Raw genomic sequence first — 15275 nt, 5'->3', positions numbered from 1 at the left:
TAAAGCATAAAGAAAACTGCGTACAGAAAGTGAATCTCTACCTCAAGAACTCAAAAGTAAGTGTGTGATCTATCGACTGTATAAAGATTCCTTTTCACTTCTATGTTTTTCCAAAAAGTAATGTTGTTCACTTGAGCACTTCAAAACGTCTGCAATTGAACAGGAGAGTTGAAGTGTTTAGTGATAAATCAAGTCTGAACGAAAATGATCTTCCTAGAAACATTTGTGGCACAGACCAATCATTTCCCTTCTCAGAAGTTAAAGAAGCAATTTGAAATGTCATTTTGTTCAGTAAACAGCTCCTTTAAGCTCACATAAGCCATGATGCTGTTAAAGATCAGTGGTGGTGAGAATTCAAACAACTGAAATGAGTAATTTTGTTGTGAAAACTTCAGAAGAAAGTCACAAGTAAGTTCAAGACAAACTTATCAGAACATCTCACAAGTTTATTGGGCCTAACCTAAACCCTTGAGGTGTGCCTTTGGCCAAATTGATTAACTGTTGTTTAAGCAAGTGAATATAACACAAAATGTTTGGGTTTGTTTTTATTCAAATTGTTGTGGGTAGCTTGGTGTAGTTGGGACTAAATGCAAGCTATGAACTTCACTAAAGATACTATATAAGGGTCTGTTCACACAGAATGTGTTTTTTTTGTTTGTTTTTTTACGGTGGTCCAGTAGTGCACAGTAGAGCAAACATACTGTAAGTTCACAACAAAACTAAATTAAGCCGCAACACAACTAAATGAATCCACAACACAATGGAAATGAGCCACAACACAACGGAAATAAGCCACAACACAACGGAAATAAGCCACAACACAACGAAATAAAGCCGCAACACAGCGGAAATGCTCCTGACCACTAGAGAGCTCTCAGAGCACGATAAAATTAGTTTTCCTTGCCATTGTTCTATAGAGTCGACAGTCTTAAGATATCAATACCACAATTTGTTTTAACAGTATGTAACCATTGTATATCGACATATAATCACCTACATGAATTATCTACATATTTATACTCAAGAATGATTTTACCCGCTTCCATGATCCCTAAGGGAACGTTTGGCAATTCCACCAAGTGGTTAAAACATATATTTATTATAACATAATTTGATAAATAAAAATAAAAACCATTTGGTGAACTGTAGAATTACAGGAAGATATTGGCACAATTTCACCTGTAATAAGTCAGTCTGGTCAGTAGGAAGTTAGGAACCTACCACAAGCTTAAAAAAATAAATAAAAATAAAAACCTTTAGGAGAATTACAGTAGGCCTAATGTTTTTTTATTATTATTATTTATAAAAAAAACGAATTGTGTACTGTGCATGCAGGGAGCTATTGGCACAATTTCATCTGTAGTAAGTCAGTCTGGTTACTAGGAACTACAACCTTTGAAACATGATGAAAGAATAAAAAAATGTTGTGTTGTGAACTTATGTTTACTTTTTAAATTTCGCTGTGTTGTGCACTACTGGGCCACCGAAGTTTTTGGTAACATTTCATTTTACAGTGTCCTTACACATGTTAAATGTAGTTACTGAAGTAATAACTACAAATTATGAATAATTACATGCAACTAACCCTAAACCAAACCCTCATCCTAACCCTATAGTAAGTACATGTTTATTTATTATTACTCAGTTTTAAATGTAATAACACTGTAACACGGACACCTTAAAATAAAGTGTAACCATGCACGTTATTCTATTGGTTGAGTGAAAGTGGTCAGCTACTTGTGCATGACACGCCATTCTAAAAATGCAGCGCTCAAGTTAAAAAAAAAGATCAACTTTTAAAAAACGCCTCTCTAGACCTTGCGCTTTTTCCGTTCCACTGACCTGCATCACATGTTTTTAACAGCAAGACCGCCTTCTGTGTGAATTGCCCCTAATAAGTGATTGTCGTGACTTACACATTTTCTAATAACTTTTACAACAGTACAATATTTACCATTAGAACTTTATCTAGGATACAGAAAGTTTTTTTCCCCCCCTAACCAGATCATCAGCATCACATGTTCTATATAGCTGACATTAACACATCCCTCCTGCTGTGCGACTTGAAAAAATATGCAGCTTTCCAACTGTTTCTGGAGTTACAAATAGATAAATGCATAATACTAATGAGAAATTGAACATAAAATATCAAGCACTTTCATTAACCACAGTAATCTGACATAATAGTTTAGCCTTTATGGGAAAATTCTAATGGAAGCAGCATGTGTGAGATATGACATCACGCTCAAAACTCAACAAACTTCTGTTTGTCCATGGGCGCCATCCAATAAATGATCTTAACATTGTAGATTCACCCCTGTGGGATTCCCTTAAAATCTGGTGTTTTTCTTCGCATGCATCTTAATAGGTCTCTTGGGTGTGTGACAGTCATGTTGCACGAATAGCAATGTCTTATGTCGGTGTACTGCTGGAAAACAGTAGGAGAGAAGGGTGGGGGTGTAATTGAAGTTTCATTGCTGTTTTCCTTCTCAAGTTTTCACTGTTGCTCTTTTTGTGTGCCAGTTTGTTTGTTTGCCTTTTCACAATCACTGTGATTTGCATTCTGCATCGCATGTTGCTCCAGCTCAAAGTAGATCAACGGGAAAATCTCTAAAATGAGGCTAGGCAGGTTAGACTTAACCTAAACCGTTCTTATCAAATCAGTATTGAGAGCAGGAATTGAGAGTATCTTTTAAGGGATTCAGTGTGCTCAACGGCACTGTCAGCACTAAACAGAACTACACTGCCCTAGTGAATGAAACTACTCCAGTTAAGCAGGAAAGATTTTTATAAAATGTGAAAGTGTGCTTTTTCATAATGCTGTAGGAGTAAAGATTGCAATAAACTTTTACAATTAACATTGCATGAAAGTAGGTTCTTTTGAAGTAAAGTTGTCCTGGGTTAAAAACATCCCAATTTGTGTTGTTTTCAACCCAAGGTCTGAGTAAATACAGGACAGAACACATGTTGGGTTAATTGTACCCAGCAAATTGGGTTGTTTATTTAACCCAGCATAATGGGTTGATTTAACCCAGCATAGTTGATTCATTTTTAATATTTGTTTTTACTTTTTTTGACTTCATACATGAATAAATGTCTATGGATTAACTTAAATCCTCTAAACAAAAAAACAAACAAAAAAATACTCGATACAACCACTGCACTGAATGGCTTGCATCATAATTCCTTTATTTTCAGTCATATTTTACTGTATAGTTATACATATTGCATATAATATATACATATTTCGACATTTAAGCTTGTTTAACAAATATTAGCAGTAAAAATTAAACATTGATAAGTAATTCAAGTGTAATCGACTAGTCTCTGTTGTCCCGTTTCCACCGTAACAGCGCTGGATCTCATGCCGATACTTGTGTCATGTTCAGCGGGGGAACTTCTAACTCACATCGCGCCCCTGTATGTTGCTTTGCATAAAATTAAACAATATACAGCAAGTGTTTTCGTTTGAAAACGTATATTTTTCTCTCCATTTTGGCCTTCCGTCCACACTGAGAAGGCGTTTTTATTAATGAAAACAAAGCTTTTTTGAAAACTCACTCCAAAGTGGATACATTTGAAAACACCGTTTTCACATTTTAGTGTGGACTGTGAAACGGGTGGTATTTAAAAACGATGACGTAAATGTAGTCATGTGACGCATATTGTAGCAATAGATATTCATGGTTATACCAGTATGGTGCCTGTTATGTGCTATTCACTTTCACACTGTTGCTAAAAATATTCTACATTGCACACTCTTCATATCACAGTCCTGTAAAGATGACAGAATTTACTCACATTTGCTGTCCTGCGGCAATACATGAGAGCAGTTTCGTTTTAGACCAAACATATGGTGACTGCGTGCGACCTGGACCGCATCAGTAAATGGTGAGATATTTTACTTAATAAAATGATCCTGTCAGAAGAATTGCGCGATAACTTCATTATTTATTTTTCCATCTGAATCATATCAGTGATCTTTTGTGGGGTTTTACGCATGCGCAGTAAGGTGAATTTTGCGTTTTCAGGCATTTTTTCAAAGGTTTCTCATCCACACTGAAACGTCTGGAAAACGCCTGAAAACGCTAGTGTGGAGGAGAGCGTTTATAAACGAAAACACAGTTTTCAAATGTATCCGGATTAATGTAGACGTAGCCTAAATCCCTGGGTTGTTATGTCTGACCCAAGATCTGGGTAGCCTTACACAAGAAACCTACCCAAACACTGGTTTGTTAGGTCTGACCCAGGAGCTAGGTAACACAAAAACTACCCAAATACTGAAAGAATAACCATAAAAATCACCCAAAAGGCTCAACCACTGATTTGGGTAGAAAAAATAACCCAAGATTTTTTAGAGTGTGCATTTTCTGAAGTGTAAGCACCTCCTACCACTTTCCATTTCCTAAAAAAAAAAAATGCATTGAGAATGAATGCATTGACACTCAGGACTGCCTCATTAAGGCCAATTTATACTTCTGCGTCGAGTGTACGCCGTAGTGTACGTCGTAGGGTACGCACGTAGGCGACGCCGTCGTGAGCATTTATACTTCTGCGAATGTCTGTGTTGCTCTGCAGTTACACCGCCGAAACGCTAGTTGGCGCGGGTGGGTTTTAATGTTCCAGTTCCACTGTGTTTACATTCCTCGCGGCTGTTTTGAGTTTAGGTTTCTACGAGCAATGGCGACTGAAGGAGTCATACAGATGGCTGTATTTCCGCACTTCTTCAAGCAATCTCTCGGTCACTTGGTCTGTTTTCATGGCTCTTCACTGATCTTCGGAATTTAAAAATGGCGGGCGGGCGGTGCAGAGTGCAGAAGATCATTCCGGAAATGCGTAGGAGGAAACGCGATGCTATCCAGCCGACCAATCACAGATCTTGCGGTCCGCGTCGCCGCGACGCGTAGTTACATTTTTGAGGAGGTGCGCGTCAGGGTACGGCGAAGGGTACGACGTATGGTACACGTCAATGCGTATGCTACGCCGTACCTTCTACGCGCACCCGACGCAGAAGTATAAATTGGCCTTAAGTCTCTTACTCTCTTAGTTCCTTTCTGAAATCCTGATGTGAAGACGATGCTGAACTAAAGGTTTTCTAAGACCCCCAAGCTTGTGCCAGGCTGCGGCCTTGTCTTTCCATTCACCAAAGATCCTCTGACTCCCACTGGTTCTCTCTCATCAAGACAACATCAGCAAAGATCAACTGGAGCCTCAACAAATTGCATCAGGACAGTTTAATTCAAATGGGCGAGACATGCAAGTATAAAACTTAGTCTCATTATTTGATACATTAAGAATCCTTACCCCTTTTTAAGAAGGGTGTCTTATAACTAAACTGATGGTTTGCTCAAGGCTATTGATCTGCTGAATTTCAAACAATCCTATAACTTCTTGCTTTCCTGTATTCTGCTTCAGCTCTCTTTCCCTAGGTAAACTGTATGCATGTATGTGTGTGTATGTTCAATGTTAGAGTAGTTTAAGTGTTTAGTCTAGTTAATAAGTCTTCACACGTAAAGTTGTCCGTATTTCAAGCTCATATTGGAGTCCCTAATCATGCAGATTTTGACTACTTGCTCTTAGTAGTACTGTAAAGTAAGAAAGACATTTCCCATACCCCAGAAAAGTACATTTCTTAGAATGAATAAACAATTAACACTGAGTGTTCACGGGACAAACAGGTTAATTGATTGTAATATTAATTAAGTTAATTCAATTAACTGATCCAAATATTCATAATCAATTACAACAAGTTATGATTGATTATTATTATTTCTTTAGAGCTAATTTGCTACTGAACAATTCCTTCTTTAAATGTGCGGAGCGCGAGAACCTTCCATCTTGTAGTGCCTTACAGCACAGAACATGCACACAAACCTGAACATGCTGCATTTTTAACGTGTGGTACTTTAACCCATTTCATTAAAGGCCTCTACGCCATACATATGTAATGCTAATAGATGCCATGCCTTTAAAAACACAGCTACAAGGAAGTCCTATCCTCTCAACTAATGAGGGCACCACTTAAAGAGGAGGAAACAGAATGTTTGCAGGGGAACATTTTCAAAACGAGCTGCAGAAAGGCTGTTTGACTTCTTAAAAGAGCCAAAGTGGGGCATTCGCAGCCAGGCCAGAGTGTGTGAGTGTGTGTGTGTGTGTGTGTGTGTGTGTGTGTGTGTGTGTGTGTGTGTGTGTGTGTGTGTGTGTGTGTGTGTGTGTGTGTGTGTGTGTGTGTGTGTGTGTGTGTGTGTGTGTGTGTGTGTGTGGCCTAGTAAACCCTACATTATGGGGACAAAATATCTCAATAAAGATGACAATATCCACAATCCTTGTCCTTGTGGGGACAGTATACAGTCCAGTTTGTACAGTATAAAAATCATTATGTCTATGGAAAGTTCCCATAAAACACGAAAACACTACGTTTTATATTACGTTGTTTTTTGTACGTATCACTGCAGTTCTGAATTGAAATATCCGGTGAGTGGCGCTAAAAGGTTGAAGTTCCATCGCGTTTTAAAATAACGTACACCTACATAAAACCCTATTGTTGACAAAAGCAAATGTGCATCACAAGTACAATTCTGTACGAGCTGAGCTACCGAGCAAGCTTAGTATGTCAGAATAGCCATACATTTGAAGCTGGTTATGTGATGCAAACTCCAAAGTGTATTCCTTTACAAAACATTCACTATGGTAAAAAGGGTTTTAAGGTCATAATATAATATTTTGCAAAGAGCCACGTGAAAATAAGTCTTTATTAATCCATAATCTGCCCCTGTAATCGTAACTTTGTATGAAAAGGTTTAAAAGCTTGCTGTTTTACTGCCTCTTTTTGTTCGAAACTGCAGTGATATGTTGGTACGTATTTTGCGTTTTACAGAAATGTTGCCACATGTTTTTCCAGTAAGCCTGTCTTGCTCTGGTTAGTCTGAGGCGGAGAGTTATCAGCAGCCCATTAACCACAGAAGAGAGAGAGTGGAGGAAAGCTGCTGGTTTGTCTGAGGTAGAGGACAGAAACAGCCCATTAGTAGGCTTTGGAAGATGGAGGCTGTTCTGATCACTTCTCCTCAAGGTTATTTTGCTCCTTGTGGACAGAGATGAGAGAGAGTGAGCGAGTGAGTGAGGGAGGGAGGGAGACATTTTGCTGTGCCGCACTGGACAGTCACTCAAGCTGCATCAGAGAGTCTGAGAGTGCAGAGGCTCAGGGAAACTCTGTGCTATGGCTGCAGTGTTTCGGGCTGAAAACACACTTGGCGTTCAGCCTGTATATGTGATGTGTTATCAAAGGAATTCTTGAAAGGATAGATCAGCCAAAATGACAATTCTCTCATCATGTTCTCACACTCATAGCATTCCAAACTCCTATGAGTTTCTTCTGTAGAACTCAAAAGAAAAAATCAAAAAATAAATAAATCCCAAAACTACCACAAAAGTAGTCCATGTGACTAGTGCGCTATATTCCAAGTCGTCTGAGGCCAAATGACTTTGATTGATTGAAAATCTTGACATACTGTATGTGCCATCTACAATTTTTTATTAATTTTTTTTATGAATCAGTTGATCTAATTCACATTTGTCTGATTGATTCAATTTAAATTTCAGTCTCACTAAAATACTTATAGAACACACATTGTATGGACTGCTACATAATGGCTGAATTTTCAGCATCATTACTCCAGTTTTCAGTCACATGATCATTCTACATCATGCATCATTCTAATATGCTGATTTGCTGCTTAAGAAATATTTATTTCAATTGAAAACAGTCTTTTGTAACATTATGTGTCTTTACTGTCACCTTTGATCAATTTAATTAGTCCTTGGTGAATAAAAGAATTCTTACTGACTCTAAAACCCTTTGGTTACTAATATTAATCAAACAGCAATACTGCTCTTCGCTGGATAACTTTAATAAATCATCTAGAACAGGGGTGTCCAAAAACTCAGTCCTGGAGGGCCACTGTCCTGCAGAGTTTAGCTCCAATTTGCCTCAACACACCTGCCTGAAACACCCCTTATCTAGAAGCAAACATTAATACAAAGCCTAGAAAAAGAAGTGTCAAACTAATTTGAAAATACAGACCTATTCATCTCAGTCAAACTCTGACAGCACTGAATCAGTATTCATTTATCTCATCTAATAACCCGACCTCTGAATGTGGCACGGGATTAATAGACCGCAGATACAAGCTGTAACATGCACCACAAATGAAAGTTTTCTATACTTAATATTATGAAAATATATCTTTTTGATACATTCATAATATTAGGGCACAATGTGCAGTTTTAACATGGAGAATTTTTCTGTATTTATTTTTCACTATTTACTTTTGCATTATTATGTAAAACCAATGCCTTTTTTAAGGTATGATGCCATATTGTAAATATTATCAGCAGGGTTGGCAACTTTTGAGTTTTGCCTGGAGTAAGAGTTGTAATAGTATTTGGGGGAGGTGGTGATTCGATTCATAAGCTTGCGATTCAATTCAGATTTTTATTCAATATCGATTTATTTGGCTAAATATCAGGTACAGTAGGACCTACATGTACATTTTTCTCAAGGAAGCAACTCTCAACTAATGCTGTAAACATGCAGGGAAACATGTCAGCTATTGTTATAAAAGGTTCAAATGAACAACTCATTCTTATATTACAATGAATGTGATTTTTAGACTAATGTTATCATGTTTTTAATGATTTAAGAGTAAAAATATAATAAATATGTAATAGTGCATATATTTAGCAAAATGCTCCTCTCTAAAGTTAATTTTTTCTAGCTTATTAACATACATGTTCACAAGCTGTTTTATTCACGTCTTTTCGCTGTTGAAACACACAATTACATGAGACATGATACATTTCAGTAAGCTGTGCTTTATCTTTCAACATACAATCTGATGTTAATTCATGTTTATTTGGTGCTATAACTAGTAATAAAGAGGAACATAGATTACAGCGATCTGTCATGCCACATTTAAAGAGCGCCAAAATGGTATTTATTGTTTCAATCTTGTAATAAATCTGACAGAATTTGAGAGCTGAGACAGTTTCATTTCTAAAGTAACCTGTTCTGTCAGTGTCCTCTTTGCTCCACGATGTTTTTCACTGCGTGTGAAAATGGATGTGTGTGAGAGAGACTGTGAGAACACTGTCAGTTGTGCGAGTCTCACGGTGAATGCATGAAAGTTTGTTAGCCCTGTATCAGGGGTATTGATACATTCAAAATAGCACACTCTAAAGTTTTATTTCATTTTTAAACTATTTAAAAATGTGTATTATGAGGAGACACCACAATAATGCATTACTGTACCAGCTGCACAGAAAGTGTTGCCAGCTTGGGTGGGAAAATATCGATCAGTCCTGTGATAGGAAGAAAGCAGAAAGGAGATTTATTTCAAGGCACAAGCACAGGTTTTTTCAAGCTTATTTTCACATTTAATACTAAACCCAGACATTATTCTCATAAACATGCCAGTCATGAGGCTGTTGATTAGCTAATCTATCTGTGATTCGTTTACTAGGTTTCCATGGTGCAACAACGGAGAGATTTATGAGGGAGGTTTACGAGCGAATGGACTACTGATGTGTGCGCGGGTCAATATGTTTGTACTGTAAATTGTGCCACTTTGGGCTTTCTAGCCCATGTAGGATTTTGTCTCTGAATGAGATATGGCAGTCGGAGAGTTGTCACAGCACTGTCCTAAGGTGGAGGGCTTCTAAGTGGCCAGTCCTTCCAGCTGGGTCCAGCTTTTCTTCTCTTTCAACTGCTTCCCAATGGCAGATGGACCCAAGGCAGAAAAAAACCAGAGCCCTGTGCACAAAGAAAGAAGGCCTTTGATATAACTCCAGTGTGCGCTGCAGGCACTCAGGGTGCAAAGCCCTGTGTTTCTCACTTCCTTATCCGTATCCTTCTGTGACTTCTTTTTTCCATTCCTAGTTCCAGTTCAAAAATAATACCCAACTAGTGGGGAGACAGTGTGTAAGACTGTCTATTGAAAGCCTCACAATGTGCACAGAAGAAGGGACCCCGATGCACCATGTGCACATGAAAAAAGAATCCCATGCACACACACCTTGGAACTGTGGGCCAAGATCTGTCTGCTCTGAGTGAGGGTGATAATTGAAAGGCCATCAGCCCTGCGCCGAGAAAGAAAGAGAGGAAAAAAGACGAGTACTTGGAATCTCAGGGAGATAGACTGCTATGAAAGAGAGGAGCCCTGATATTGGGTTCCCATCAGGCCCTGGGGCAGCCGGTTGTCACGACCACCAGACTCGGAGGCCATCGGGGCAGCTCCATCAGAGAGACAGCTCTGAAATCACACACGACAGAGGTGAATGAAGCTGTTTTTCCCTCTTAATTTCATTTAATTTGCCATAACAGTTCCCCTCATCTCACATTATATTACAAGGGTGAGTGAGGGCGAGGGAGGGAGAATGAGACGAGAGGATGGCCCATAATGCACCAGCACCACCAAGTGGCTCCAGAAATATAATCGGAAAAAAATATATATCCTGATTCCTGCTTTAAAAGACTGTTAATACATCTTTGAGGACTTTATTGTTTTAACACTGGAAATCAGTCAAATAAAAAACAACTATGGATTATAAATGAATGAATATTAAACACTCACTACTGATGTAAAAGTGTATATATATATATATACACACACACACATACATACATAGTATAGATTTATCTCTGTCAATTAATAATATAATTTACTTATTAAAATGATTGTGTATATATATATATATCAAGTAATCATGCTGAACTGATTCAGTTGATTATTGTAGTTACTGTGGTTTACTTATCTTTCTAAAGTTCCAGCTTTTAAAAGTTCAGGAACACAAGTAATGCATCACTGTGCAGCTTTTTCAGAAGGCGAACCAAAGATTTTCAGAAGACGAAACCAACAATCAAAGCTGGTGGCTTTTTTTCTAAACATTAAAAAAAGTTTCCTAGTGCATGCTGGGAAGAGGCAACCAAAATATTAATGTGGTTGCATTGTTTTACCTTTTGTGCGTGTGTGTGTGTGTGTGTGTGTGTGTGTGTGTGTGTGTGTATGTGTGTCATACTCACTCTCATGTCGTTTCAAATCCGTTAGGCTTTCTTCAAAGTGAAATTTTGTTGCATTGCTGTCAATGGAGGGACAGAAATCTCTCAGACTCCTCAAAAAGATCTTCATTTGTGTTCTGAAGATGAATGAAAGTCTTACGGGTTTGGAACGACATGAGGGTGAGTAAATGATGACAAAATTTTAATTTGGGGGTTAACTAACCCTTTAATTGTAAAGCAGGAGTTTGGTACCTATCTCGTTGTCTATTTTTTTATTCCAACCTGTTTCCACATTCCCAGTCTGATCCTGATCAGAAATTTGCTTTGCTCGAATGCAACTGAACTTCATGTTGCCCTTTCCCCGCTGACGTGACCTTTTATCTCACACTTCCTATTGTTACTTGATTGCCAAAATGTGCAAAAAGAAAGATTCAGATTCCCTTTCATTTTACTTCCGGCTGTGAAGCAAATCACTCGACTCGGTGGGTTATTTCGATGATAAGAGTTTAAGAATATAGGGGTCTCTGTGTGTGTGCTTAGAGGGATGGTTCATCTTAGTTTGTTCTCGGAACAAAACTGAAAACTCTGACACTTTCACTGCTGTAGTCTCTGATTAAGTGCAGATAGTGGACTGCTCCCATTGAGCTGGTGGATCTTTTATGTTCTCAGAGTGCTAATCTTCAATACCGGACACGGGAGATCTTTTATAACATGGTTTGCACACATTCAGCTATGGTTTACATAACCCATTACATCCATCTGGAAGATATGAGAGGACAAAGTGTGTTCATAGCTGACTAGCCGAGTTCTCTCCAAACATCCATTTTGCTTCAATTTCGTCTTCCAGGCTATACACTGTAAAAATGGTTCTTAGATCAAGTAATCATGCTGAACTGATTCAGTTGATTATTGTAGTTACTGTGGTTTACTTATCTTTCTAAAGTTCCAGCTTTTAAAAGTTCAGGAACACAAGTAATGCATCACTGTGCAGCTTTTTCAGAAGGCGAACCAAAGATTTTCAGAAGACGAAACCAACAATCAAAGCTGGTGGCTTTTTTTCTAAACATTAAAAAAAGTTTCCTAGTGCATGCTGGGAAGAGCAAGAGGCAACCAAAATATTAATGTGGTTGCATTGTTTTACCTTTTGCCACTTTTATTAACATTTTGTTGTCGATTTCTGCAGTTTACTTAATCTAAACATATAAAATTTAAAACTAGTATATACAGTATAATATATAGCGGTAACACTTTACAAGAAGGTTCCATTTTTTGCATTATTTAACATGAAGTAACAATGAAAGCATTTTATTAATCCTATTAATGTTAATTCCAGCATTTGCTAATACATTATTAAAATTAAAAGTTGTATGTTAATATTATTTAATTGACCTGAGCTAACATGAACTAACAGTTGTATTTGTATTCATTAATGTCAACCATTCTAATTACTAAACTTTGCAACTACATGTTGACTTACTCTCATTAGAGTATTAGTAGACTGTCTGCTTTATATCTGCTAACTCTTTATTTTGATGCTCCCCAAAAGACATTCTACTAACTATGAGTAACTTTGCAACTACATGTCAACTTATTCTACTAACCTGAACCAACACCTAACCCTAACCTAACAGTACTAACAGTCTACTAATACTCTAATGAGAGTTAGTTGACGTAATTTCAAAGTTACGTATAGTTAGTAGAATGTCTAAAGTGAACCAACAAAAAATAAAGTCTAACCTTAGTTAATGCATTAACTAGCTTTAACATTTTAAAGGGGGGATGAAATGCTATTTCATGCATACTGAGTTTTTTACACTGTTAAAGAGTTGGATTCCCATGTTAAACATGGACAAAGTTTAAAAAATTAAGTTGTACATTTGATGGAGTATTTCTGTGCCAAAAATACTCCTTCCGGTTTGTCACAAGTTTCGGAAAGTTTTTTCCGAGTATGGGCGTGTGTGACGTCAGATGGGGCGGGTCCGAGGGCTTCTCCCGGAAGGGCGCGCGTGCACCCGTAGACCAGAGCGAGAGAGCGAAAGCAGTACGCCCATCAAAGCGCTGTGCTCGGCTTTAGGGAAGTCATTGGCTGCGCTGCAGTCAAAGGACTTAAAGAAATAAACAATGTCACCAAAGAAGTGTGTTTTTGGTTTTTGGCAAGACATCCCTGCACAGATTCCCAAAGAACCCAGCGTTAAGGGACCAGTGGATGGAGTTGTGCAAGTGTTCTTGTTTGTTCCCTGCCTTTCGACGATGATTGTTTTATAAACAAGGCCCAGTTCGACGCCGGATTTGCAGATCGTCTAATGCTTAAGGATGGATCAGTCCCAAAGATAAAGGTTCACGGTCGTGCGTTGGAACCGCAGGCGGTGAGTAAAACTGCTTCAAATGTCTGTGTGTTGTTAGCTATCGGCACGTAAGCACAGCTTTAGCTCCGCCCACACGGCACGCCTCCAGCAGCTCGTTTTTTTTCTGGAAAGACTCAGTAAAGCCTATCTTTCTTTTATAAATAAAATAAAACTAAAGATTTTTTGGAGATATGAAGTATGCAATACTACTCTATACTCAAGATTAACATGAGATTGACTGAAACTGAGTGTTTCACCCCCCCCCCCCCTTTAAGTTCAGTAAAGACATTCGCAGTCCTTAAAATAATTTTGTCGATGAATTCAGTTAAAATAAAAGTCTCCACTTTTATACAGTTAAAATTTGTCATGGCTGGTTTTACTTTTTTTTTTTTCTTGTGGCTGCATTGAGAGGTCTTGTTCTGGTATCTGGATGAACTGTCCTAATTCGAGAAAATGTTAAAGTTCCCATGATTCCCCAGGTAAGTGAATCGAGAGCTCCAGTAACCTGGAAGAGGCCCAAGCAGGTGAACTGTCATCTCATCCGGGTGGAGATGAAACTACTTTAGAAACTCAGGTTCCTTAAAGCACAAGGCCTGCTAAAAAGTGGGGCAAGAGCTTTTTCTTCAGCACAAAGCCCTTTCCCCGACCCCATTTTACACTGGCTGTCCATTTCCCCTCAGGGCTGTCAGTGCATACAGGCTTGATCCTGTGGCACAACTCAATTACATTACCTTAAGTAAACACCCCAGTCAAACGCCCCGCCCTCCTCTGTTAACTCGCGGCCTCTCGGACGCCCTGTCGGCGCTGATGTGCGCGGGGGTGAATTAACATTTGCCCGCACCATCTGCAAATGGCAGGCCGTGTCTGCAATGGGAAATGCGACAAGCGGTGGACTCCGTGAGATGAAATATTTGAGCAACTTCGATTAGCAATTCCATTCAGGTCGAGGCAACATTTGCTCCTGGGAGAACGCGTGAGATTGAAAGCCTTCTTTCTCTGCCTGAGTTCCACATCTAGCAACCATGTGACCAGATTGTGCCGCCGTCAGGTCGATGGACACTCTGAACTGTTGCATTTCTATCATATGGTTATTGTGTGCTGGAATGAAATCTAAAAGCATTTTATTTTACAGTCCTGTACTTATTGTAGTAATTACAATAACTGGGTAATAACCCTTGGACCTACACCTAACCTTAACCCATGAAATGACCTTATATTACCCTTTCTTATGTAAGAAACAATACTCGTGCTGTAAAATAAAGTGCAACCAGAATAGAACTCAAAAATGAACATTTTGTTTCAAGGCATTTTGTTTCTCAGCAGAATGTCCAAACTTCTGGTTTCAATAGAACAAAATTATTGATTTATAATCTCAAGAAGGATTTAAAAAAAGCATTATAAATGCATCAAATAAACTGTCAATAGACCATTTGGGAGCACACATCACAGTTATGTCTTGGTTGTGTGGTGATGAAGAAGAAGATGATAATGATGAGAAAGCGATCCAACACATTAACGTGATCAGAACGTATGTTTCAACGTAACCATTAACGAGACCCGACCATGAACACAAACTGAACTTAAATAGTGAGAGGATAATGAGACAAACACCTGAACACAATGTCACACACCTGAACTAAGTAATTAATCTAATTAACAACCACGACGAACTAAATAAGGTGAAAACACAAACAGAGTCCATGGATCGTGATCCAAGATGGCGCCGCGGATGGCTGCCTCGGTGTTGAGCTCTCCAGTTGTTACACTGTTTTTGTTAGTTTGTCCTGTTTTATGTTTGTCATTCGCTATATTGCGGACGACACTACTGTTATCGGACTCATCCGGAACGGTGACGAGTCTGCGTACAGACAGGAGGT

Source organism: Leuciscus leuciscus (assembly GCF_965113295.1).
Source record: "Leuciscus leuciscus genome assembly, chromosome: 14".
Taxonomy (NCBI): domain Eukaryota; kingdom Metazoa; phylum Chordata; class Actinopteri; order Cypriniformes; family Leuciscidae; genus Leuciscus; species Leuciscus leuciscus.
This window is presented reverse-complemented; position numbering follows the sequence as displayed.